Genomic DNA, 26,452 nt, shown 5'->3' with positions numbered 1-26,452 from the left:
AAATTCGACTATAACTAATTGGAATTGTAAGTTTGTACACTATTATGATTGTATTTTATACCTCTATAATCACAAATTTCGCCAAGACCACTCTATAAAAAATATTAACAAAGACAAACAATATTTAATCTATTTTCAATTTGACAACAGACGTCAAGAACAAAAGTTTGACAATAAATAGTATGCATGCGTGTGTGCGTCAAATACATAGTATGTAGTGTGTGTAATGTTTTCTTTATTGATTTAATGTATCTTTTATGCATTATTTAAAAAAAAAATTAGCATTGTGCACTTCTTCTCTATATTCTTTATAAGTGTGGAAACTTTCACACTCCTCCGTCCGCGCAATTTTCGTAAAAAGGGATACAAAGTTTTTGCTTCACGTATTAACATAAACCAATAACCAAAAACAAACAAATAATATTTTACTGTTACTGGTAGTAGAGCGTCTTGTGAGCCCGCTGGGTTGGTGCCACCACCCCGGGGACCGATGGGACAGCTGTTGTACTGCAAAAACCGAGACTTAAAACTCGTGTCTCAAGGTGAGTGACGGCATTTACGTCGTTGATGTCTAGGGGCTCTGGTAACCACTAAGCGCCAGGTGGGCCGTGAGCTCGTCCCGTCTAAGCAATAAATAAAATCGTAGAAGAAAATCCTAATACTGATGAAGGTTATGGGGCGAATGGAGGATAACATTTAAAATAATGGTAATCCCCCGGATCTTGTTGAGGATTCAGACCCGGCCCAAAAACAGAGTAGAACATCATATCTTGGAACCGTTCAATGCCGTCTTTTCTCAATACTTTAAATTTAAATTGTCTAATTTTGTATTACGTATTTTGTAGTGAAAATTAAAAACTAAAATTACCCAAAGTGTGCGTGTTAAAAACTCATAAAAAACCAAGACATTTGTTATAATGTTTCTTCAACAAAGAACTCCTCCTACATTTAAATGCTACTTTATGATTTGCTCAATATTTTTTTTTTTGTAAAATCATAAATATTTGAGTTAATCTTTACTACGATATAAATTGAATATGGTCACCCTACTAAAGCTAGAGTAACACAGTCTGAATGTACAATGTCGCCTGTCGGAATCTGTAGAATCTTTAAAAGAAATTCAATTCAAATTTGACGATTATGCAATATGAATTTGCTTTTTGCACTAACAAAATACATATGAATCATATTATCTCAAAGTTGTTAAGTCAGCTAACCTTGGTCGATTTGAATTTTTTTATTCCCTAGGAAGACATAGGGTTTCATTCCAGAGTCGGATTATACTCGGCATCTGTAGAGCGCGGCTGTTTCAGGTAATATGGATTACATAGTACCTTAACATAGTGACGTGTGGCGTGATGATGATAGGAATACATCAAATAATACCACAGAACATTCCCAAAGGAATACACATACGGTATTATACAAAATACAAAGTAATAAATTCAAGCAAGATTTATAAGAAAATTAAGTCCTATATCTACTTCTATATGGGACCAATAAGGATGTACTGAATACGTTGCACAATATTAAATGAGATCGAAATCTTGATTCAACTTTAGTTACAGATAGAAAACAACAAAAAATTTGGTAGGAATTTTATTTCATGGGTCGTATTTTGGTGTACCTATGGGAGTAGTTTAGAAGGTAAAGCTAACATGACATCCAAGATGTTTGAAGTTATTTACGGGGCGATGCGACACCTCACGTCTGAACAATGACTTATTTTTTACAAATCATAATTTCTTTTTTCGTAAACTATTTATTCCCTTCCATCGCTGAGCTGAGGCTCCGGAATTCACAAGGCTCCGATAATCACATCACGCTGTGAAATCAATTAAAAGGATGAATCGGAAACTTTGGCTTATTACCTCAAAATAAATTTAGCAAATAATTAAAGCTGTTCTAATAATAGTCCCATAACGTTACTTTACTTCATTTAAAAAAAAGATACACGTCCAAGTCTCTCCCTTTGCTCATCTTTCCACAATAAGTAGTTATTTAACCCACAGACGTAAATATACATACCAATATACAAAAATTTGTACTTGAAATGACTCGCTAATATTAAAGTGTTCTAAACATTACTTTGACTGTTCTGATACCTCGGTTACACGACGTCAACATGACAACATTTTGTGAAGTAACCATACCAATGTCGTTTTTAACGTGATGACTTACAGCTCATTATAGCTTGCGGTGAAACGACAATAAAATCACTTTTAAGGTAAGGCCGCAGTCACGAAAGGGTATAAATCAGGTAAATACGTGAAAATGATAATTAAACTAGAATAATACGTAGGACCTTATTTCGTTAAATACAAGGTTGGTTTTAAATTAAGCGTAACTTATTATTAATCTAAACACGGCGTAATGAAAAAAATATTATTATTTTTGAATGTCGCCCCTGGATGACCATAGAAATAATTTGAACTACAAAAAAAATATATATTAAGGTAACTAAGAATTGTCTTTTTTTTATTGCCCTTTTAAGCAGCCGAACTTACAAGCCATCTGACCGTGATTACCGTCGCCCATGAACATCAGCAATGCCAGGAGAACCGCCATGGACATTAGGAGGCAGGGCAATACCAGAAGCAGAGCCAAGTCGCTGCCTACCGTTTAATACTATCCACAAAACCTCGTTTAAAGAAGGACATGTCATAGCGCTCGGGAAACACCGTGAAGGAGAGCTCATTCCAAAGCCGGATGGTACGTAGGAACAAAGATATCTGGAAACGCCCTGTGGATGAACGCAGTAGCTCCAGTTAGTATGGATGAACTCTACTCCGGTGGCGAGTGGTCGGATGCTAAAACCGACATGATGGTATCATCTCACACAATTCCTCAGAGCACTTGTTTGAAGAAAGATAGGTCATAGCGCTCACGAAACGCGTTAGAGGGGAGTTCATTCCAATGAACTCTTTTAGATGCTGTTTGTAGTGCTAGTTTGTAGTAATGTTTGAGTTTGCGGCCTAACTGGAATTAAGTAGTTACCACAGCCGTGTTCATAACATCGTTATCTGGACACTGCATCCGACCTTGAGACACGAGGTCAACCTCGACTATGGAATGGCCGTTTGAGCTTATTTATTGGTAAATTTTGCTGCGGGTTTTCATTTATTTTATTCAAGTTATGTATTCAGATACTGGTATCCTCTTCTTCTTCCTAGCGTTTTCCCAGTCTAGTCCCAGGGTCCGCTTTCTTACTTAAGCTTCTCCACTTTGCCCGGTCTTCGGTTACTTTTTTAGTTGACTAATTGTTACTGGTTTAAGTCCCTAAAAAATTATTCGATCTGGTTACTACTTACCCGCCTGGGGGTGAAACCGCATATGTAAGCACCTTCATTCTGTTTCTATCGACAAATTCGTCTTCCGATTTGAAGGAATCGACCTCATGTCGCAAGGGTATTGCCAGTAAAGTATCAGCATATACTTGAGGTGTCTATAGGCTTAGGTCGCTATTAAACAATAGATGATCCGGAATCTGTTATGCACAAATAAAGCAATAAAAATCTTAGCTAATTATTTAAACAGTAAATAATGTAATCTAAGAATCAGTTCGGTGTAGCCATCGATTTTTTTTATGTTTATTAGCAGTTATTTTTCGTGGAACTCTGAAGGTAACACCTCAAAAATAACTGTTATAATCAAATACTAATCCGAGTTGTATTATGAATGATTAAATATTAATCTTAATGACTAATCTTAAACCTCGACCCGGCTTAAGATAACAAGATTACGCGCCCTTTGACCTAAGAGAATTTTTGGCAAGACGCACTGTAATTGAAATTTAAATTCATTAATCCACGCAATATTTTGCTTATTTAAAAAGTGAATTTTAATTAAACTAACTACTTTGAAAGTAACTTTATCCTATACGATGCCATATGTCGTTCTTATTAACCCTAAAGAACTAAATATTTCTAATCTTACTAGTTAGTATGTCACAAAGATGATTATTATTACTTTTATTAGTGCTTTTGTCTTCTTTTCTCTTTATATCTCTATAATATGTCGTCTTCTCACTTCTTTCATTCTTCCTCTTCGCTGTCATGTAGCTCTGAGTTGTTTTATTTCAGTCTATAGCTCACCAACACACTAAGTTATTCGAGTATTTATCTTTTAATTTATTAATTTCCACCCGATCGGATATTAATTGCTTAAAAATTTTACAAAAGTAATTTAACACATAAATGATTTAAACATCTGCATCTTTCCTAAGTCTTATCACATTGTATTTAATTGCATATATCCACCAAAAGACCGGTATTCAATTTTATAAAAACATCATTTTACTCTTAATAACTAAAACGTACAGCATTCTTTATTTCGGGATATCGTGCACCCTTATGGGGCACGGGGCGGGCCTCGGGTTGAGCCCCTCTACCCAGGCAAAACGGTATTCCTTCGATGTGAAAATTGGTTGGAAGGTACAACTACTATTTGTAACTGAGTATATGACTACACTACCGGCACGCTATGATGGCCGTTTTGACGTTTGTCCACGCATGAAGTTTCGTATTAATATTAATTACATTTGATCTTACACAATGATTTTTTATACAACAGATATGTTATCTTCGTAGTAACTGACTCTTCAAATTTGATCGCGCCATATATATCTACATACCTACCGATGGGCACACACATGTTGACAAGTAGCATTAATGAAAAGTACAAAAGATGGGATAAGCGCGTAAGTAAAAAAGATAGCTATAATTGCAAAGATTGCACTTGTAATATTATTATTGCATTTGTTTAGACGCGACTAAAGACGAAACGTCCCAATTGGCCTGTTTTCGAGTCTTCACTTGACGTGCGCTTGAAACATATCTGCTTCTTTTTACATATAAAATATCATTGATCTTTCAACAATCTTTATTGTCAATAGTGACGTGCAGTTAGTCATAAAATTTATCGAATGTATTATTTTAGGTCATAAAACTTATTTATGACATTGATTTCTAAACTAAGTATATTCCAATCCGGTCCCGCGAACATTTATTTTTTACAAAACTTTAAACCCGAACAAAAGCAAAGTTTGAGCTTCGCGGGACCTAAATAGATATTTTTTTTGTTTAATTGGTATCCTGATTTATTAACAGTAGCGAAAATTCTACCCACATTTGGTTAAATAACCGCAAATGTCTGCGAGCGAAATAAGATCCATCCCCTGTTTACTGATTCATGAGCAGGCAGTAATTCCATTTTAATTTTTAATAAAAAAATACCAGCAACATACATTTTTATTTTTTTATTAAGAATAACAAAAACAAGTCAGATTAGGATCCTTTGTGTATGTATTTATCGACATGTTTATACTAGTTGGAAAAATTGAGTTAGTACAGAAATGGTTTACAAAAGTTTTTGTCGCTTTTGATTGGTTTATTATTTCACGGTTATAAAATGCTTTTGAGATAAACTGCAGAAATATTAGAGAAAGTCTAAAAAAAAACACGAAATTGCTTAAAACCTAAAAAAATAGGCTTACATAGCAAACCGAATTAATAACTGAATATATTTTTTTATATGTTGCTGACATTGGCTTTTCTCTCCAAGTTATGCGAACCCGTTTCTGCAGAGTAGCCGTTGGAGCACCGGGGTATGGTAAGGATGTCGACCTTCACGAAGATCTAAATATAGGACCAATACCTACGTAAGTATCTTAAGTTGGCGTCAGAATGCTACTTCGATAAATCAACAGCCGTCTTATCGTAGCCGCCTCTAATTACATATGACCCGAGCAACATATCTTGTGGGATTCCCCAGATCCACTCTCGGCGCTTTTAGGCTATTCAAGCATCGGTCACCGTCCTCGTCGAACTCGTCATCGTAATCAAAGAGTTCGACAAGCGATCTAACTCATAGACACAGACCATTGAGTTTCTCGCCGGATCTTCTAGACGGGTCGCGATTCCGATCCGGCGGTAGATTCTGCAAAGCACTGCTCTTGCTAGGGCTAGTGTAGGAAATTCTCTCAGGTTGAGCCCGTGAGCTCACCTACCCATTCGCGCTTAGCTGGTATAGCCCCTTAGACTACCTTTTTTTTTTATTGCTTAGATATATGGACGAGCTCGCAGCCCATCTGGTGTTAAGTGGTTACTGGAGCCCATAGACATCTACAACGTAAATGCGCCACCCACCTTGAGATATAATTTCTAAGGTCTCAGTATAGTCACAACGGCTGCCCCACCCTTCAAACCGAAACGCATTACTGCTTCACGGCAGAAATAGGCGGGGCGGTGGTACCTACCCGTGCGGACTCACAAGAGGTCCTACCACCAGTAAAAACCAGTGAAGTAATAACATAGTAAAATAATATAAATTCAATTAAGTACATTATTTTCTTGTGTTTTTGCGAGTCATGGGCAACGTTAAATAAAGTTAAATATACTTTGACGGTTTAAACTCATCTTAACTTTTCGAAAAGAAAAGATAATCGTTAAATATATTTAAAAAATAATTAGTCAGTGTACAGTATTCGAAATGTTGTAGTAAATAATAAAATTATAAAAATAAACGCTAAATTAAACCGTAAAAATTAATTATAGGTACACTTTACATAATTGGGTTAAACTAAGATAAATTAGACTTGGAGAATACCATTTCATAAATTAATTACATTTTAATTAGTCGCAATACATACTAATTCCGTTTGCCAACGACGTGATTATCTCACAAGGAAGTTAAGTTAGGGGAATTTAATTGATGACGTCACAACCAGAGCCAGCCTGGAATTCCAATTCGGAGGGTGGAACTACGAAACTTGTCAACTGTCACTGACAATACGACACGCCCCACAAGAAACGGAACAGATGAAATAAAGGGACAGCCATATACGGGTATAATGAGAATAATTTCAAAGAAGATTTCTTTAATGAGAAAAAATTGAAGTCGTCTTTTTTTTAGAGAGCGGACATTAACTTGTCATTTTTATTTAAAAACTAGCTGACCCGACAGACTTCGTAGTGCCTCAATCGATAAATAAAAGACCTAAACTTTTGTATAAAATAAACTTAAAACTAACAAAAGGAAACCGTCCGACGGGGGACACATCAAAGGAAAAACAAAATTGTTATTTTGTTTAATTCCGAGCATTATCATATTTTCTACCTTTTAAACCTTCTCTGGACTTCCACAAATAATTCAAGACCAAAATTAGCAAAATCGGTCCAGCCGTTCTCGAGTTTTAGCGAGACTAACGAACAGCAATTCATTTTTATATATATAGATAGATGGTATTCGCCAAAATTAATATGCAAACTATTTACATCTTTTGATCTGCTTTTGATGAGCTTTGTCCTCGACGCACTAATCAGGAAACCTTCTGTCTGACTCTTCTATGTATGAGAGCCCACAGCCACAGTCCAGCTTATAGACACCAGGATCCCGCAGAGGTGTGCTACACTTTACAGATCTTAGGTACTGGCTCTGAACTGAACTGGAATCTCTTATAGTGTAAATCCAAGTCAAACAAAAATGCTTAACTTCAAAAAGAGTTAAAGAGGATTATCTTAGCGATGCATGAACTCATCGTGCGTGTGCCGACTTTATCGTGTTTCTGAAATTAGAATTGAAGTAATGCCGGTTGACTTGCAACCCAGGTATAGGTTTAAGGGGCCTCTATCAATGCGCGTTACGCTCAGAACTATTCTCCGCATTCCTCTCCCTGTCTAGCCAAATTCGATAAGAGCCTACCAGTGCGGCTTTCGATATTAGTTCAAGTACGGAAATTTACTGAAGCTCTTAAAAAGTCAAGCTTTTTAGTAAATTATAGGGAAATTTCGCCAGTATACTCTCACACTCTCAATTCGACAGCATAAAAACTAAGCATGTGTGTTCGTTTTTGGTTAGTTCATACGTAAGATTTCGATTAGATTTTTTTTTCATTTGGACAAGATTCGCATTTGTTTATTTATTGTTTTTGTTATAATGAAAGATGATCTTTATTTATTCAAAGAAAAGTAAATCTCAATATTTTTTTAAATAAAATTACAAGTTCACTAGCACAATATTCAAACAACGACGAAAACTATAATGTTTGAAACGTCGAAAAAAAAAAAAAAACTATATATATATAGCAAGATTGATTATACTGGAAATAATTGAATTTAAATCGCCGCTGCATTTGAAACTAGAAGTAAACGTGAATGGTCCGCGACAAATACATACGGGTATGACAATACTTATCACTACAACTAATTAACTCATAACGACTTAACAAATTGAGAGGAGTCGTTTAGTGGGTGGGCCCTAAAATCCTTGGACCCGCGGTCTGCTCACAACACCATGCAGACCATTTAGTCTCACATACCCGGCGCGGCGCGCCCCTTTTGCGCGGGAACCTCGTAGGAGGTTCGACCCTCTATCCGAAAAAAAAAACTTGATAGCCAACTTAAGGTAGTCGAGAAAGTGTGAGGATTTGATTATTGGAAACGTTTAACTGGTACCCTGCTTTCTTTATAATTTTCAAAAAACCTATATAGTAAAATTGTCATTTACGTTTCTTTTAAAAACTCCATGACTAATTTCGAAAATCTAATTTCATTTAATTCTCGAACAGCTATCGCTACCAAAAAGTTGCCGTACAAAACTTCCAGAATGTTAAACAATTGAAGAACTCCATTGAAATTCATCCGACTCCGTAAACAGTAGACAAAATGAGTATCTCATTTTTCATTCGGAGCCGCCTGTGACGCACAAAGGCCCCCGCTAATTATGAAGTTTGGGGAGCCTCCTGCCGCCTTCCACACTCTTTTTTGTATGTCGAACAGAAACAAAGCTATGACTCACGATATAAAGGATAATAAACCATCACGCTTCAATTTTAGATGATAGATTGGAATGATGCTATATTTTCTGTGTTTTAAATCAGGTGCTTTGAACTATGCTTTTTTAGAAAATTAAATATGCAGCCGGTTCTATCGCTTTGTAATGACATTTTAGGTGCAAAGCATATTCATTTACTAGGCCGGCGGTTGATAATACGCGGTTCGTGGATGTCCTATGTGTGGCCAAATGATTGTTCGGCTACAGTTTGAAAACTTAAAAACCTTTCTGCAAACAACTTTTTTAATGGAAAAATAAATAGGTTTCCCGTCTCACATTAGAACACTTAAGAACTATTCTACGAATTTCAACTATGAAACTGATAGCGGACATCCAAGACATAGCCTTCCAAATAAAACTACAAACATCACTCTGAATTTTGTTTTCATTTATTTTTCTTTATTCTTTATTGTACACACAGTTAGTATTACAGTAATTGCGTAAGATATAAAAAATGGCGAGCTTAACTCATCAATTGAGTTTTCTACCAGCTAACCGTTCTTAACGAAGGAAAGCTTTAAATGAGTGGGTAGAAGAATACAATCTAATCAATTTACAATCTAAACAAGAACAATAATAATAAAAAAAAAAACACCAATACATAATATATTAGACTACATATATATACATACACATATAAATGTACTGTTTTTCTTCCCATTCTTTCTAATATGGTTCATTTGATTCTCAATAAAACCAAATAAATGGTTTACGTTTACGGTGCTTATTTTTCTACCTATAAAGCTCAAACATACCAAACGTATACGTAACGTACTACGTTTCAGAATTACATAGTCTATTTTTAGCGATTTTTAATAGTACTGTGGCGGGAAGCCATCATACAACGCAAGATAATTGACAGATGCCTGAATCTCGCTTACGACATTTTCAAGATAAAGCGCATATATACAAGTTCCGAACAACAACGTTCGGACCGTCGGTCTACCGAGCAAATATCACCCGCTCGGTGGAAGATCTTCCCTTAGTCGTTTAAGCTACTCCCACAGTACTTTTTTAATATTTTCTATGGAATGAGCCCATTACTATACGTACATTAGGCTCCTAGAGGTCATATTCCGGTCGGGCCGTATATATTATATATTACATGCCACCTTATGACCCCTGCATGCCAAAAGGCGGCCAATCATTGTACTGGGCTAAGAAGCAAAAAATATTCATGAGCACGTAATTTCAAATGATGAATTTGACAGGCGATTGATTTCGTACCACGTAACAGATCTCTTGGTTCTGCTGATAGTAAAGGCAATACAACGCGTGCAACGCTATAAGCCTTTACTAAAATATAATGCTTCGAAATTTTATATTATCAACTAATAAAACCAACGTGCTTAGTGCGAGTTTTTTAACGTTCTCGATAGCGTAAAAGTTAGCCCAATTTTGTATGCAGCTGGAACAGCGCCCCTAGCGGCAAACGTAGGCAAATGATCCCATTCCATACAAATATGAGCTAACTTTTACGCTATCGAAAACGTTAAAAAACTCGCACTAAGCACACTGGCCAGCCTTCGCTGTGACTATCGCGGATGTATGAAGGAACGGCAATTTCTTAAAACTACCTTACTCGTGGTAATATGACGGAAACCTTTCCTGGAGATCCAATATTAACAGCAAATTTCTTCGAAATCGAATACGGTTTGGGAACAAACGTATCTACAAAGATTCACTTTTAATTACACAGAATAAAATATCAATGCAACCAACTGAACAAACACAACCTGCCTTCGTTTTCGGGCAAGATTTTCTTTAGCACATCATATCTATGTATACGTGTCTTGAGTCTATTCTTAAATATATAATTTAATAACTTTACGGGATATATTGCGTCAGAAACGAGTGTATCCCATGACGCTCCGATTTAAATCCGTATGTATGTATAATGCCGTAAAAAAGGCAATACACACCTTCAGAAATAAGATGAAAGCATCAATAATTGTAGTGCATTGCATCTTTGATATATTAATCCCTAATATTAGAGCAGATTATCCTTTGAAGTTCGCCTCAAAAGAACTTTTCTGAAGTGTATTCAGAGCTTCTTTGGCAGTAGCTTCCGTGTTATCTCCGGAAGAAAATTACTCAAACTACTCACTAAGCCTTCTTAAATATTTAAGCTCAATCGATCCAGTTTCGAGGCTTTCTAGTTTACTGAAACACACAAACTAATGTTGGTTGATCTTTAAAAGAATTTTTAATTGACATTAATGCCCGTATCTTTAGACGTTTCGTAAAATAGTCATCCACTCTTAACTCATCCGATGATGCTCGAGAATTCCCTCCAAACTTACTCGAGTTTGGTATTTTTAGTCGACCATTACAATAATCCTCAACTGTCCTCGAGTGAGGTAATAATGATGAAAATTTGATCAAGCTAGCATCAAACCCATAGAGTTCTGTAGTCTATGGTCATTGTTTAATGTCAAAGTCAAGCTGCCGCTGTCTGTTTGACACTAGATGAACTTGTTTGATGTTTTGGTTGCTAAGTTATTCGTAAATATGTGTGCGTGCGGTAAATCTGAAAGTGTATTATTTATTTTCTAACCTATTATTATTTTAGATTTCGGATCCGACTTTGTATTTTTATTCGCCGCTTATGTGTGATTTTGGTTGCAACGTGTTGTTGAAGTGCTTTTCCACAACCACCAGCTTATTATTATATAAATAAAGCTTATAATCGCAATGACTTTATTTATCAGGTAGTAGGCAAAATATGAATCTTATGTAGGTAAATAAAATAAAGAGTTTCAAATGTCTAACTTCGAACTATTTACTTTATTAATAAATATTATCAAAATTAAATTATCAAAATATGCGGGAATCATGCACAGATCCAGGCCATTGCACAACAATATCATATATATCCATTTGCGGTCCACATACTATTTGGACATTGATAGAAAACCAGCCTTGAGGAACGTTCAAGGTACGTCGCGACGTACCTTGACTTGACAGTTCGCTTACTTCACTCCGGTTAGGAAAATTTTCCAAGGACGTTTGAGTGGAGTTTATTTTTACGACTAATCATACCAAAACGCGCGTTGGAGGTTGAGTCGAGTCGAGTTAGCTCGTGTAAACGACTAAAGATACGGGTGTAAGTGATACTTTGTTCGTATTTCATAGGGTCATCTGTTCTGGTGTGATTGGTGGACATACTGGTTTTACAATCGCATTGATATTCAAAACAATGTGTAAGTTCACCTGAATTTAATTAAACTATAGTATAATTTATTCGTTATAAGTTATACTAGCGCTGTAAAAGTTTATACAGTGTACTTATTTGGTCTGTTGAGCGAAAATAAAGGCAAAGCAAGCATGATCGGGTCCCCCTCATATGTCGGTCTGGGGACCGGCGAGGGGGACCTAAGAAGACGTCGTGCAAGCTGCTCTGCACGCGTTTTACGCAAGAGCATCCGGGTGATGGAAGGCCGGCTATCCTCGACCCACGCTGGTTCTGACCCAGCGGGGTATTCCGTAGGATAGCTCACTCTAACCGGCGCCATCTAGGCGGGCTCCGGATAGCCTGCCGACCGAGAGGGCTGGTGGTCGTGGCGCCGACGACCGCCAGTCCGGCGTCCCGAGGGGGAGGGTGATGGGAGAGATGTGCTCCGCACTAAACACTTCACTTTCCCCCCTTTGCCTTTTCATGAGTTCTGTCTCATGTGAGGTTTGGACGTTGGTTGTTGAGCGACAGGAGGTTTTAGTCGGTTCGACTCCGACATGCTCCGCCCGCCGTCCCCAGTGGAGGGCGGAAGTCCGGCGATTTCCTCCTGACCAAAAAATAAAAAAAAAAAAATAAAAAAAAGGAAGCATGATAGGCAGCGGCTTGGCTCTGCCCCTGATATTGCTGACGTTCATGAGCGACGGTGACCCTTACCATCAGGTAGGCCGTATGTTCGTCTGCCTACAAAGGCAATAAAAAAAAATATATATACTGAGACAAAAAAAAACAAATTAACACAGTTAAACTTTTCTATGTTTATCTGCATGCTTGTGCGTTCGGGCATCAACAAAATAGTACTAATATTGAGTACTCCAGAATAAATAAACAATAAAAGACTTCATTGCGTTTTCTGCTATATTTATAATGAGAAAACAACATTTAAAGCCCTTAATCAATGATATTTTATATGTAAAAAGAAGCAGATATGTTTCAAGCGCACGTCAGTCGCGTCTAAACAAATGCAATAATAATATAACAAGTGCAATCGTTCCAATTATAGCTATCTTTTTTACTCACGCGCTTATCCCATCTTTTGTACTTTTCATTAATGCTACTTGTCAACATGTGTGTGCACTATATCGGTAGGTATGTAGATATATATGGCGCGATCAGATTTGAAGAGTCAGTTACTATGAAGATAACATATCTGTTGTATAAAAAATCATTGCCCTTAATCTAATAAAATTAATATTTTTAAGCAAACTGATTTATCTTTTTATCTTTTTACTGAATGTCAAACTTCACTGAATGACGTATAAGAAAAATCCTTTTTAGAAAACTAAAGAGCTTTAGACTATGAAGGTTTTTCTTTACATATGTTTAAAGCCTATGATTGAAATTGGTTCGTATTTTATCAGATTTGTTTTACTATTAATATACTATTGTTTTAATGCGAAGGTTTGTGAGGATGTTTGTCACTCTTTCACGCAAAAACTAAGCGATGGATTTTGATAAAACTTCACAAATACATTGTGTTATTACACGTATTACATTGTAAAGTTGCACATAGATTATAATGACGTACGATCAATATACGATAGGTTGCCGCAGTGGTGAAGCAGTTTCAAGCATTGATGCTTTTCATACAACTAGAGGTTCCGCAGTAGTCGAAATTCGACTATAATTAATTGGAATTGTAAGTTTGTACATTATTATGATTGTATTTTATACTTCTATAATCACAAATTTCGCAAAGACTACACTGTAAAAAATATTAACAAAGACAAACAATATTTAATCTATTCTCAATTTGACAACAAACGTCAAGAACAAAAGTTTGACAATAAATAGTATGCATGCGTGTGTGCGTCAAATATATGGTATGTAGTGTGTGTAGTGTTTTCTTTATTGATTTAATGTATCTTTTATGCATTATTTAAAAAAAATATTAGCATTGTGCACTTCTTCTCTATACTCTCTATAAGTGTGGAAAATTTCATACTCCTCCGTCCGCGCAATTTTCGTAAAAAGGGATACAAAGTTTTTGCTTCACGTATTAATATATAGATTAGCAAGTCACAGGGGAGCGAGCACGAATACAAATTATACTCTATTCCAATTACGAATTCCCTTTTGACACTTCTTAGAATGTAACTAACTCTTCACGTTTCGCGTAATTTGAAATTATAATCATCTTTTGTTCATGGTTGTAAATCATCCTTTAAAAAATACACAATCATTTATTTATTTATTTATTTATTGTTTAGATGTGTGGCCGAGCTCACAGCCCACCTGGTGTTAAGTGGTTACTGGAGCCCATAGACATTTACAACGTAAATGCGCCACCCACCTTGAGACATAAGTTCTAAAGTCTCAAGTATAGTTACAACTGCTGCCCTACCCTTCAAACCGAAACGTATTACTGCTTCACGTCAGAAGTAGGCAGGGCGGTGGTACCTACCCGTGCGGACTCACAAGAGGTCCTACCACCAGTCCTACCACAATATCATTATACATTTAATTCACATACATAATAACATCTGTCTCATGGGTTTTCGTAATTGGAATAGAGTATAAGAACACTTTTTTTTACATTAAATCTTTCTCAATACTATAAATACAGCTTATACTACAAATAGATTCATATAATTACAAATTTCTTTCTCTTTTACCAAGTTTAGAAAATAATTTAATATTCCATCAATAATATTCTCCGTTACGTGAAACAGCGTTCATCCTTATGAACCTGCGTAGATTATATTTTCGATAAGGGTTCCGGAGAGAATCCCCCGGGATCTCCGTAACATATTGACTTTGAGACTCCCGGGTCGATGTTACAATTAATTTAGAACGTATTCCTTAATTGCTTTCTCATTACTGTACTAACACTTTCAATATTTATTCAAATTAACTTGAATGAAATCGTTTAAGAAATCTTAAATAATTTAATACTAGCATTGTTATTGAGTGGATCAAAATATAGAGCCCTTAACTTAGACGTGAGTCGTCTATTATCAAAGGCGGCAATCTGTACATTTGGACAAAAATTATTTATTGATATGTCAATACAGATTTATTTGAATATAATCGTCTCCTTCAAAGAATACGGTTCAAAACCTGCATTAAATAAAGGTTAATAGTTAACCTGTTATTTATCTAAGATGTCGTTCCGAAGAGTTTTGTGACTGCCAATGGAATACAAAGTCAATAATTCGTTTTTCTGATTTACCAATCATTGTCCAAAAGTCAGATTGCCGCCTTTGATAATAGTCGACTCACGTGATGATTTTAGATAAAGATTTAATATATCCAGATTAGAGATTTCTAATAGTCTATTAATCAGAATAAAGGATTGCGCGGTCTATTCGTGGTACTGATTCGAAGTATTTTGCTATTAGCAATGCGTAACACCATCTTCGGATATTTTCTTAAGCCCTGTCATCTTACCGATTGATGCCTTCATATATCCTCGTCGAGGCCTGGAACAGCCATTTCCTCTTTACCGATAAGCTTCGATCTTAAAGATCATAATACTTCAACACGTATTTGCATATTATCATCATATCATGATATGTCGTCTAAAAGAAATAGCTGTTAAATATAGACCGTGTACTATATAGTGTTTTTGAAAAACAAATCTGTTTTTTTTTTAAACAGTACAATGTACAGTGTGCAGTGAATTGTTTGATAAATAAATAAACATTCACGAGGTAGTTTCGGTAGCCACTAAATGTCAGGTAGATCTTGAACTCGTCTGTTAGTGTTAACTAATAATAAAAACAATGACTCAGTACAAACGATAGCATTAGATGTGGTAGTATCATACTTTTTATGGTCACGGTAATGTTTTGTATTATTTTATTAAGCTCCCTTGTTTTATTTACACGAAAGCTGTCTATTTTTTATTATATTACAAAATTTTATTGTTTAGTTGGCTAGCTTTCAAAAGTGACATGATATTATGTATTATTTGAGTTAAAAATATGATCGTAGATGTTCAAACAAAATTTAAAATACATCAAAAGTTTAACTAAATTTGTAACTCAGTCTCGCATTTTATTATTTACGTTATATTATTTCCGTGACCACAAAAATTGTAAAGTGTGCGAATCGTTGGTAATAATAACAAAGCGAAATTAAATCGTAAAAGTAGTTTTAATTCTGTCTACGTTTCACGAAGACCCCGGAACAAACTAGTAAATTAAACTTTTTCTTCTGACAAACAGAAATATTTTATTCTTCAGGGAACGAACTTAAATAACCGTTATTAGAAAAATAATGATATCTGTCATAGTCTATTCAAAATATTAGGCAAATGAATTATGTACTATTTTTCTCCAATCCCAGTTATAATAATTTGTATGTTTTAAATACGATTGGCTTCGTAGGATTTAAAGTTTGATTTGAAAATCAATTGTTAGCGTTTCTTCCCGATTTTATTCTATTGAGTCGATTTGTAATGCTTTTGAACGTTGAACTGATGGCCTTCCTGATGATGCGTGGATACTGATGAGTGGATGGTGATGAATACTTCTTTGGACTTCTAGAAATTATCTTTGGACTATCTGAAACACACTCTGGGAATTCATGATTATAGGTAACTAGTCGTACTCGCCCGCATCGCTGGACATTTAAAATTAGCATTATTATTAGGAAGTCCAATACTCATATAAATATTAACCTATCCATGAAATACATGTATTTTCTACATGGATACCAAGTTTCAAGTCAATCGGATGCATGGTTCAATAGTTATAACGGAACATCCGAACACTGTAGATTTATATATTAGTATAAATAGGGATAAAGTTTTATCTATAAGTAAGCACTTCCCTAAAATCCACGGTATACAACACAAAGCAAATTAAAGTCCCTTCGTAGACTCAGAAGCTCCAAACGATCCGCGACCCTTCATACTTTTCAAGTTAAATAGCAGTAGGAATTTAGGAGCGTCAGTCCAGGGGAGGCCGGACCTGTGCTTTTTATGCCTAAGTATTTTCCCGGCATAAAGAATCGTTTCCAACTTAATTTGGCTTTACCTTACCGAGTGGCTTCAACACAGATTATCGCCTTAAAACAGCGGTCCCTACTATCTATATATTTTCGGAAATTTACAGATACACTCCTTGAAACTGCAGCGTGATTACTAAAGGGTCCTTCTCCTAATTGTTATTATTATTTCACTGAGAGTTTATAGTATTTTAAGTTGACGCAAGGTAATTTATGATTTTAACCACGTCATTTTGGATCCTTCCGATCGAGCGCCGGTCATCATTCTCGTCGAGCCCGTCGCTTGTGACGAAGAGCTTTGTGAGTAAATTAACCCACAGACACAGCCCACTGAGTTTCTCGGCGGATTTTCTCAGTGGGTCGCGTTTCTGATCCGGTGGTAGATTCTGCGAAGCACGGCTCTTGCTAGGGCTCGTGTTAGCAACGTCGTCAGATTTGAGCCCCGTGAGCTCACCTACTAGCTCGGCGAATCTAGAATAACCCCTCGAGGTTACTAGAATAGGCAAGAAAAAAAGAATGAATTTAATAAACAAGCGATAGTTACAGACAGATGCGACCGGTTTTCACTATTATCAACTAAAACTATATGCGGATATTGCATTGGTTTTAGCGTTAGACGTATAAACTACACGGCAAAAGCAATCGTATAAGTAATGTATCGCACACGACGAAAGCCCGGTGGCTGATATCGATCGAATTCCCACAGGTGTCGAGCGTGCTCATATTTTGGCACCTCACCGACCGTATGTATGTCCGGTATGCAGAAACATAGAATAGTTATGTGCAAATGTTACTTGGAATTCTCGCATACCACTCATTTTTAAATGACGTTTGTTAAACTAATTTTAGCTGTTGAACGTTTTTATTGCTCCAGCTCTGTTGCGCTTTTTGTTGAGGTTCCAAGGGTCTATAAATATCACTACATGACCGCCGCCATTAATCTTAAAATATAAGGCCATATTCACCCTAAAAAGTGAAAGGTTTGACTGCTTCGCGCTAGTAATACGCAGAATGATGAGACCTACCCGTGCGAACTCATAATACTCCTTACTACTGGTAATTAAAGTTTGATTTTTACTGGACGACATTTTTCTATGTATTTTCATTTAAAAATATATGATAAGTACTAACAAACTTCGAATTCAATTCTGTTCTAAAATTTTCTACCCAAACTTTAACATTAAGTTAAGAAATAAAAAATATTCTATCATATTTTATTGCGACAATAAAACTTAATAAACGCTTACATCCTGCTCATAGCCGCGGAACCCTTTCGAAATTAAAAATTAAAAGGCCGCCACAACCCTTTATGTTCAAAAGTTTTCGTTAATAATAAACAATTACGACAGTTAAAAGTTGCTGTAACAAATGATTCTTTACAAACTTCGTTTTTCAACGAACAAATTCTCCGGTTTACAAGTTTCCAGATTACGGGATTGTGTTTTGCGGTTAACTAAACTGCGAGATACTTAAAGCCTCTCGGGAAACAGGGACACAACTATTTATCATAACTACACGAAAATAAATTAGCTAGAATGGTCTTAGAGGCCACGGGAATATTCCCGGAAGACAATAATAATTATGGGTCTCGAAAAAATATACAATTTATCATTAGTTAAGTAAGCGGGGTGAAAAAGTTTTTGATGATTCTTCTTCTTCTTCTTGCTTCGGTTTCCTCAATACTGAGGGTCGTGACCACCTCCTCGCGACAAGAGCTTATTACGGACCATTCCACGCCATTTGCCTCTATCTGCCGCCGAATGTAGAGCATCGTGAGCTGTGGTGTCGAGGGCAGTGCAACGTGACGGGCCTCTACCTCGCCGTCTTTTTCCGTTCACCTTGCCAGTCACTATTAGCTTCTCCAAGCTGCCGTGATCCTTTCTTGCAATGTGGCCAAAGTATTCGAGAACTTTACGTAGGCAGATGGTAGAAAGCCTCGTCTTTATCTGGAGTTCTTGGAGGATCGACACGTTGGTGCGATGTGTTGTCCAGGGAATTCCTAGCATCTTTCGCCAGCACCCTTTTGATGATTAGAACTACTTTAATTAATGTGGTAATAATACAATAGTAAGTATATGGATTTATTAAGTTAATACTAGAACCGAGTTGCAGTTTCATCTATTATATATATTTTTAATGATTTTAATAGAATTGAAATTGGTACTTGAAATTTTTAAATGGGAAGGAGCTCATATGATATTGCTTGCACGTGGTTATTCAGAACGTACGACTTTTAAACCATCATAAAACCAAACAACCTCTTTTTCTTGTGGCTCATTGGATGTTGAGTATTTTACGAAGCTCATAGACACAACAGCGTGCAGTCTAACGCTCATCTTGAGGTCGAAGTAATAAGTCTACGCCTCAAACCGTAACGCAAGTGCTTCAAGGCAGAAATTAGCAGAATAGTAGGTATCAATATCGTGCGATCAATAAGCCTGTAGACATAAACCGCTTCTAAGGAAAAGCTCATAACAATTTATACATGATAATGAATAGTTATGTTATTACACGGCCTGAAATGAGCTCCGTAAAACCGCGCTGTTGTACACAATGCAGACCTGTATTCGAGAACACGTAGTTACACGGTATTGTCTTGTTTTCCCGAATCAGACGCAGTTTTAAACTGGCTTTTTGTGAATTTATTACACAATCAAAACTTGTACTTTAAAAACTAAGACATTAGAACTCATATCTCAAGGTGGGTGGCGGCATTTACATTGTAGATGTCCATGGACTCCGGTAACCACTTAACACCAGGTGGGCCGTGAGCTCGTCCACCCATCTAAGCAATAAAAAAAGTATCGGTGTTTCATTTTGGAATATTTTGCGAAATAAAACGTTGCCAGATGGCCGTAGGAAAATGATTATGGATAATAAATATATTTTTTGTATTCATAGGCAGGCTAGCTAATGACCTATCGGTTATCTGAGACCCACCGAAATAGATTCTGAATGTCACGAACCACCTCGATACATTCGATCGAAATCTCAATTTCATGTTAGTGACGATTTTCTCGCTCCTCAAATTGGAGCGTATGAATGTTTAGCGGGAGGAAATAGGCAGGATTTACTTAGCCGTCCTCATTGTTCTTCTTCTTTTTAGTCACATACTTCGTTGCTGAAGGTCATGTCCCTGAAAGTCCTTCGTGGCTCTTTGTACCATCAGCTTCCATTTCCTTCGATTTTCGGCTTCTCTCGGGGCGGTCGCAACAGAGAGTCCAGTGAGCGCAGTTATCTGATCCGACCAACGGTTTGGTGGCTGGCCGGCGGGTCTTTTCCCTTCTACCTCCTTCCCTCCCTCCTTTTGAAGTCGTCGTGGCCTAATGGATAAGACGTCTGGTGCATACGTGTTGAGGCGATGCACCGATGTTCGAATCTCAGGCGGGTACCAATTTTTCTAATGAAATACGTACTCAACAATTGTTCACAATTGACTTCCACGGTGAAGGAATAACATCTATACTAATATTATAAAGAGGAAAGATTTGTTTGTTTGTTTGTTTCGAATAGGCTCCGAAACTACTGGACCGATTTGAAAAATTCTTTTTCCATTAGAAGCCGACATTGTCCCTGATGAACATAGGATACTTTTTTTTTAATTTTTTTTATTTTATTTTTTTGGTTTCATGTGTGTTTTAATGTTTCCGAAGCGAAGCGAGGGCGGGTCGCTAGTCGTGTAATAATAATCAAACCCGCAAAATTATAATTTGCGTAATTACTGGTGGTAGGACCTCTTGTGAGTCCGCACGGGTAGGTACCACCACCCTGCCTATTTCTGTCATGAAGCTGTAATGCGTTTCGGTTTGAAGGATGGGGCAGCCGTTGTAACTATACTTGAGACCTTAGAACTTAAATCTCAAGGTGGGTGGCGCATTTACGTTGTAGATGTCTATGGGCTCCAGTAACCACTTAACACCAGGTGGGCTGTGAGCTCGTCCACCCATCTAAGCAATAAAAAAAAATAAAAAAAATACCTTGCCCACCACAGTAAATTTTTCGAGGTTGTCTGATGGCCACCGAGCAATGTGACCAAAGTAACCAAGAACCTTGTGCTATCAAATCGTCGACAGGCTCGCGGACAGATTTGTTTGTTCTCTTGGTGGAACACCACATCTCGAACGCTTCTAGTTTTTTCCATTCATAATTCTATGTTTTTCAAAATCAACTATCACCTGCTCACATTACGATCACAAACTTGATACAAAACCCGGTCGACAATTATGCGGCAGCACAAACCAACGATGTAAAATTAAAACAGCTTCGACTATAATAATTTTATTAAGCACAACACTGACGTCACGTTGCGAGTGAACCTCGGCAGTTATCGATCGAGTGGCCACCGTGTAGCCACATGAGAAAGTTAGGCCACTTAAATGTGGACTCAGGTGTATTTTTGACAAAAGGGTTACTTGAGTTTTGTTTGAATAATGTATTATAACAACTCGTGTCAACAGTCACGACTATATGTTAGTTAAAACGTAACTTATAAACATCGAAATGTGAACAATTTGTTTTTTTTTTATATATATACTCGTATTTTCCTACTTAAACTCTCGGGGCTCTAACCTGGGAGCGAGAGCAGTGCTTTGCAGAATCTACCAACGGATCGGAAACGCGACCCACTGAAAAGATCCGGCGAGAAGCTCAGTGGGCTGTGTCTATGGGTTAGTTTACTCGCCGAACCCTTCGACGGGTTCGACGACCGGTGTTTGAGGTACCTAAAAGCACCGTTAGTGGATCGGGAAGATCCAAATGACGTTTTTAGGGCGACATCAACTATTTACCATTCGGTCCACAGGATCGGGTATGTAGTTTCAGACGGCCACGACAAGAGAGTTTTCGTGTCGTGCCGCCTTCTCAAAGTGTGTGAAGTGATGCCGACCGAAGATAATTACTGACGAAGTCAAGCTTTTTTGTTATATTGTATTGATTATGAATTTTATATGAATTCCTTTAGCCGAGCCAACGAACTCATCTTCGTGGAACGCAAATGTCTACGATGACTAAACAAAATTAATTGGTTTAATCTTCTTACATTGCTTATAACCTATAAAGTCACATCCCAAGATTTAATTCGTATAATTCTTCCCTGATTTTCTTAATGTTTGGAATATTTTAATAAGCGAAATGATTTTTTTTTTTAATTAAAATAAAAACGTGTAAACCAATATGACATTTCACATTAATTTTATCATTAAATATTAACACACAAGTATCGTAACATAATGTTTTCTTCGGTTTTCGAACTGTCGATATAACTAAATCCAAATTTACGGTTTAATCTTCAGATCCTTTTTTTAACGTACCTATACAATATTGGTTCTGGCGTTTTGAATACTTTACAGTCTTTTTTTTTTATTGCCCTTGTAGGCAGACGAGCATACGGTCCACCTGATGGTGAGTGGTTACCATCGCCCATGGACTTCAGCAATGACAGGGGCAGAGCCAAGCCGCTGCCTACCGCTTAATACTCTCCACAAGCCTCGTTTGAAGAAGGACATGTCATAGCGCTCGGGAAACACCGTGGAGGGGAGCTCATTCCATAACCGGATGGTACGTGGCAAAAGTCAAGTAGCAAGTCTTCGTGGTGACGGACTGCTGAAGTCATCGTAAGCCGAAATACAAGTTTTTTTATTATTTATTGCTTAGGTAGGTGGACGAGCTCATGGCTCACCTTGTGCTAAGTAGTTACCGGAGCCTATAGATATCTACAAGGTAAATGCCACCACCTACCTTGATATATAGGTTCTAAGGTCTGAGTATAGTTACAGCCCTACCCTTCAAACCGAAACGCATTGCAGCTTAAGTTATATCATAACATCATATCAATCCTAACCAATATCGGTGAAATGTGTAATCGCTTTTACCTAAAAACCAAATAAAGTTATGAGTTACTCTGTTTAACCAGGAAAAGAAATTACTTAGTCACCGTTAGAAAACCCGAATTATACTTACTCTGTTTTACCAGGGTTTCTTCTCAAAGTGAGGCTATAAAGTAAAGATACAAGGACATATATTTCTCCTTTCAATTACCCTCGTTCGATACGACGCTCGAGAGAAAAATTATAGCCCGAATAAAACCTAACACCGCTGTATAGTGGCAATGTCTTTTGAGTTTATTGCGGCGCGCAACATGAAGAGTCTTTTTTTCGAAGAAGATTGTTTTGTATAGGTTATTAGGGAGCCACGTCAACGTTACAGCGAAAAATGCCGAGACTGACTGAAAGTAATAATATGATATCGACAGTTCAGATTTTTTTTTGCCCTCGCGGTAGACGAGCAAACTTTATATTAAGTGGTAACTGGTGGTAGGACCTCTTGTGAGTCCCCACTGGTAGGCGCCACCACCCCGCCCATTTCTGCCGTGAAGCAGTAATGCGTTTCGGTTTGAAGGGTGGAGCAGCCGTTGTAACTATACTGAGACCTTAGAACTTTTATCTCAAGGTGGGTGGCGCATTTATCTTGTAGATGCCTATGTGCTCCAGTAACCACTTAACACCAGGTGGGCTGTGAGCTGGTCCACCCATCTAAGCTATAAAAAAAACACTGCCGCTAATGGACGTCAGCAATAGCAGGGGCAGAGCCAAGCCGCTACCTGCCACTGAGTAATCACCGTAATCCTTTGAAGAACAACATTTCATAGCATTCGTGAAAGACCGTGAAAGGGAGTTCATTCTAAACTCGAACGATGCTTTGATAAAAACATGGTGGATTTAGTACTGTAACTTTCCCCATATGTGGCATTTCACTTTGTTTCTAAGCCCAGCAATCATTAGGTTCGTTAAATGAGTATGTATTTTAAGATGTGAATTTACTTAATAAACATATTATATAACATTGGTTTGATGTGTTATATAATAAGTTTCTCATCAGCTGAAGAAAAATTTTAAAAGGAAGATCAATACAATACGATCTATGTGTTATATCAAACAGTAATCCTTGATCTCACTCCTTTCTAGATAGATTATGATAGCTCGTTATTTTATCATTTAAAATAGTTATCATTATATTCATTATTGCATAAAATGAATTATATTAAATTGTCTACTTAATAACGAGTAAAATTGTTGTATATGCAATTGGTTTAAAAACCGCAGCCGCTATGAACCAATCATGAATAACCTAATTTCCTTTTAATAGGTAATTTTATTGCTACTAGAGGTCCCTCAGTAGTCGAAATTCGACTATAATTAATTGGAATTGTAAGTTTCTATACTATTATGATTGTATTTTATACTTCTATAATCACAAATTTCGCCAAGGCTACACTATATTTTTTTTTGAATAAAGACAAACAATATTTAATCTATTCTCAATTTGACCACAGACGTCAAGAACAAAAGTTTGACAATGAATAGTATGCATGCGTGTGAGCGTCAAATACATGGTATGTAGTGTGTGTAATGTTTTCTTTATTGATTTAATGTTTCTTTTATGCATTATTTAAAAATTGTATTAGCATTGTGCACTTCTTCTCTATATTTTCTATAAGTGTAGAAAACTTCATACTCCTCCGTCCGCGCAATTTTCGTAAAAAGGGATACAACATTTTTGCTTCACGTGTTAATAATATATAGATTATCAGTACATATAATGTTGCATTCGCCTGCCTAGTTGACATTCTATTGTTTTTTTAAATTTGGCAGACAAGTCGACGCCTTAAGACATACGAAGACAACAAGGTAAATGCATCCTTTTTGAATGCGACTCAGAAATCAAAGTGCGAATAGAATTTACTTTAAAAAAAATATTGCTCAAATGAACGAGCCTATTGATGAGATTGGAACCCATAGGCATTAAGAACCTTAATACCACTATCCACCTTCTTGAGACTTGAGTTGTATGTCTCAGTATAACATTTTGCCCCACCCTTCAAACCGAAACGCCTTACTGCTTTACGGTATAAATATGCAGGTGGTACCTACATCTGTGAACTCACAAGACACCCTACCACCAGTAATTACGCAAATTATAATTTTTAAGGGATTGCTTTAGATTACACGATGCTATTCCTTCAATGTGGAATTCAATCGTGAGCATTTTTTTAAAACGTATTTCATTAGAAAATTTTGTCTGCTGTATTCGAACACCGCCACAGTCGTATCGCTCTTCGATACGAAAACACTGAGCATCTTATCCATTAGACCACGACGACTTCAGGCGTCGTTTATTAAGACTGTCTCGACTCTGCAAACTGGAACGCATATCTGCTTCTTCTTTTTTTATTGCTTAGATGTGTTGCCGAGCTCACAGCCCACCTGGTGTTAAGTGGTTACTGGAGCCCATAGACATCTACAACGTAAATGCGCCACTCACCTTGAGACATAAGTTCTAAGGTCTCAGTATAGTTACAACCGAAACGCATTACTGCTTCACGGTAGAAATAGGCAGGGTGGTGGTACCTACCCGCGCGGACTCACAAGAGGTCCTACCACCAGTAAAAAAGTTGTTGTTATTAGACGCAAATTGATGTTTCCAAAATATTAGTCCAAATTCGGGTTATTATAATATTAAAAGCTGAAACCCGCAAAAACATAAGCATGCATAATAATTAATAGTGGAAGATTTGTGAGCCGGACATTCAGTATCATTTCGACGCTTGAAAGGCAAACGTGACTAGGCGACAATGCGTAAACTTTACAGTAAACTAATTTAAAGTTGAAATACCTGAAAACAAAATTTATTTTAACGAATCTAGCTGTAGTAGAATCTAGATAGTAGCTGTAGTAGGATTGAAATGATTTTAATAGACCTAGAAATATATATTTTTTGCGCATCGAATATGGTTATTGCCTATCATTTATGTACAAAGCGGTTATTGTCGCTTAGTCACGTTTGCCTTTCAAGCGTCGATTTACATTCCCGCACTCTGTTCGAAAGTAAGCTTTTCTGCTCGTCTAGAAAACGAAAAAAAAAGAGCAGAGAATAAAACCTCATTCAGAAATCGAGAAGTTAAAGAACGTGACGAAAGCCTTTTATCCGTTTTTGAGGATGTTGACAAATGAAACCGGGTTATCCGACGCCGGAAAGGGTTCTTCGCTGGTCATGAATACTAATCAACCCACCACCGTCTGGGTTAAGGTAAACAATTAATAAATTAAGGTTTAAGCGTTTTGAATTTGTTACGCGGTACTCCGGATAATAAGTTGATTGTATAATGAAGGACAATTATCACAAGCAGTGCTCCCAATAAACTTTATTTACGATTAATGTGAGACTAGATTATTTTGTGTCGTAAACAATATCGAACATTATATATATGTAGATTAAATCGCAATTTGGACACTGCCTTTTGGCTAGTATTGCCTTCTAATGATATGAACAAGTTATTTTAATACCATAAACTGATGTACCGTCCGAATACGCACTCCTTTATGATTTTGCCCCACCTTGTTGTTTCTTAGGGGTTATATCGTGTCCATCTACAATAAG

At 36.8% G+C, this 26,452-nt stretch overlaps 1 protein-coding gene across 3 annotated transcripts in view; it reads right to left on the bottom strand.

Annotated features, from left to right (window-relative positions):
• The window catches only part of SC1 (voltage-dependent cation channel SC1), a 207,907-nt gene that overhangs the window by 154,928 nt on the left and 26,527 nt on the right, over nt 1-26,452 (bottom strand).

The sequence above is a fragment of the Bombyx mori genome, chromosome 19 (genome assembly GCF_030269925.1).
Source record: "Bombyx mori chromosome 19, ASM3026992v2".
Lineage (NCBI taxonomy): Eukaryota > Metazoa > Arthropoda > Insecta > Lepidoptera > Bombycidae > Bombyx > Bombyx mori.
This window is presented reverse-complemented; position numbering and strand designations above follow the sequence as displayed.